Below are 3009 nucleotides of genomic sequence, written 5' to 3'. Positions count from 1 at the left end.
GTGTGTGTGTGTCCAAATTTCCCTCTTTTATAAAGATTGCAGTTGTATTGGATTAGGGGCCCACCATAGTCCAGTATGATATCATCTTTACTAATTACATCTGAAACAGCCTTATTTCTGAATAAGGTCACATTCTGAGGGAGTGGGGTTAGGACTTGAACATATATTTTGGGGGAACACAATTCAACCCATAGAAATCGCTCCTCCAACCACACACCACCCACATTCGCTCTCATTTCACTCTCCTCTTGTATCGAAGGATGATGGCTTCTTTCTGTTCAGGTTAATTTCATGTTTTTGTTCTTTATTCCAACGCCTTCTATGTGTTCTGAGACTTTGCTCTATCAACGAACCACTCTTTTTGGCATTTTTATCTTCTACCTTTCCATTAAAAACTCCCCTGCGTTCCGACAACACATCGCTCTCATGTCTCTTTCTTATCCCTCTCCTATTCAAGATACGAAGTTATCCCTTCCTTGAACTTGAACCCCGGTTTAGTCATAATTACATATTTCTCTTATTCTTTATATATTAGGTCTCTTCACTTCTATCAAGGGCATTAGCTGCTTAGGGTTTTCATAAAGAATTGCCACTGTTGTCCTTTGACATGAATCATTGTGTGTAGAGGACAATTAAAGAAAATCAAGACTGAGTTAAGATGTAAATATTGATACATTTTGATTTGATTTTTATATATGGTGAGACATAGAGTCTAGTTTTATTCTTCTACATATGGTTATCCAGTTTTCTCAGCATCATTTATAGAAGAGACTGCTCTCTCCTTATTGTATTTTCTTGGTATTTTCATCCAAAATGGGTTGGCTGTAAGTGTGTGGATTGGTATCTGGGCTCTCTCTTCTGTTCCATTGTTTTTATGCAGTACCAGCTGATTTGTTGTCAGGTAGCGTGATGCCTCCAGTTTTGTTCTTTTTGTTCAAAATTTTTTTGGCTATTTGGGGTCTTTTGGGGTTTCATATTAATTTTAGTACGTTTTTTCTATTTCTGTGAGGAATGTCATTGGTATTTTCACAGGGATTACACTGAATCTGTAAATTGCTTTGGGTAGTACGGTCATTTTAACAATATCGATTCTTCCAATCCATGGGCATAGAATATATTTTTATTTAAAAATAAAGATACTACTAGACAAAAAATAGTATAAAGCTACTAGAACAAAACACTGGAGAAATCCTCCAGTACATTGATCTGGGCAAAGATATTTTGAGTAAGCCTCAAAAGCACAGGAAATAAAATCAAAACTAGATAAATGGGATTACATAAAGCTCAAAAGCTTCTGCACAACAAAGAAAACAATCAAAAATTGCATAGACAACCTACAGAATGAGAGAAAATATTTGCAAACTATCCATCTGACAAAGAATTAATAACCAGAATATATAAGGAACTCAAACAACTCAGTAGTAAAAAACTAAATAATTGATTAAAAAATGGGCAAAAGATCTGAACAGACATTTCTCAAAAGAAGACATACAAATGGCTAACAGATATATGAAGAAATGGTCACCACCACTAATTATCAGAGAACTGCAAATCAAAACCACAATGAGATATCATCTCACTCCAGTTAGAATGGCTTTTACAAAAAAGACAGAGAATAACAGATGCTGGTGAGAATGTAGAGAAAGGGGAACCCTTGTACACCATTAGTGGGAATGTTAATTAGTACCTCTTTTTTCAAAAGGACACCTGTACTTGTATGTTTCTTGCAGCACTATTCACAATAGCAAAGTCATGGAATCAACCTAAATGTCCATCAATGGTAGACTGGGTAAAGAAAATGTGGTATATATACACCATGGAATATTACACAGCCGCCAAAATGAAATTATGTCCTTTGTAGCAACATAGATGCAGCTGGAGGCCACCATCTTTTAAAAACATAACTAGTGAGATGGCTGCTGATGCTGCGAAAAGTGCTGCTATGATTATCATCCTGATTCCAACAGGAAGTTTGGTTGAGACCAGTAAGGGTTGAAATTCAACCACAATTGCCCCAGTTATGAAATCCTACAGCCTGGAATGCATGTACAGCAAACTAACAAATATAGACGAAGAAGAATACAAAGAATCTGAATGAACTATCACTCCTAAAAGCTCCGTAAAGTGGTCTGTACCAACAGACAAATGAACAAGGAGTAAAAAGCAAGAACCACGGGATACTCAATCCAAAATCAACCACTCTTATGAAATCAACACAAAACCAAGACAAGCATCTGAAGATGTTGAGAAACAGTGTTACAGCATGGAACATCCAGAAGTAGTATATAAGCTTTACTGTCTTTTGGAATTCTATAGGAATGTCACAGAAAAATCCTGATAGAAACAAGGTTCTATAGGAAAATTGCTAAGAAGAAGTAGCCAATTATTTTTTCTACCATGTTGAGTGAGGTTTTGCATTTCTCATTCCCAATGATTGAATTATGCATCTTTTCTTTCTACTTCTTCTTGGTGTTTAAGAAGTTCAGCTTGGGCCAACACATTTTTTTTTTTTTTTTTTTGGAATCAGTGTATAAACTGGATGTTTCTCTGTTGTTTCATTATTGCTGGTTGTATATTGGGTACGTTAGGTATCCTCACACTGCCTTGTGGAGGTCTGAAGGGATTGTTGAGATCTGGTTCAAAAGAAAGGAAATCAATATGTCCAAGAGATGTCTGCACCCCCATGTTTACTACAGCACTATTTACAATACCCAAAATATAGAATAAATCTAAGTGCACATCAATGGATAAATGAATAAGTAAAATGTGATATATACACAATATTATCCAGCCATAAAAAGAATAAAATCCTGTTATTTGTAGCAACATGAATGGAAGTGAAGGACATTATGTTAAATGAAATACACCAAGCACAGAAAGACAAATATAGGATGTTCCCACTCACATGTGTGAGCTAAAAAGGTGGTGCTCATGAAGTTAGATAGATTTCCAGAGGCCAGGAAGGGTGGGAAAGGAGGGAATAAAGAGAGATTATTAATTGGGTACAAT

The 3009-nt window shown here is 35.8% G+C and overlaps 1 pseudogene; it reads right to left on the bottom strand.

Annotated features, from left to right (window-relative positions):
- Positions 1-1813: 1813 nt before the first annotated feature.
- Positions 1814-2736, bottom strand: LOC110742575 (annotated as a pseudogene).
- Between the last annotated feature and the right edge of the window lie 273 nt (positions 2737-3009).

The sequence above is a fragment of the Papio anubis genome, chromosome 1, assembly GCF_008728515.1.
Source record: "Papio anubis isolate 15944 chromosome 1, Panubis1.0, whole genome shotgun sequence".
In the NCBI taxonomy this organism is placed as follows: domain Eukaryota; kingdom Metazoa; phylum Chordata; class Mammalia; order Primates; family Cercopithecidae; genus Papio; species Papio anubis.
Note: the sequence above shows the minus strand (reverse complement) of the source record. Positions and strands in the feature narration are given on the sequence as shown.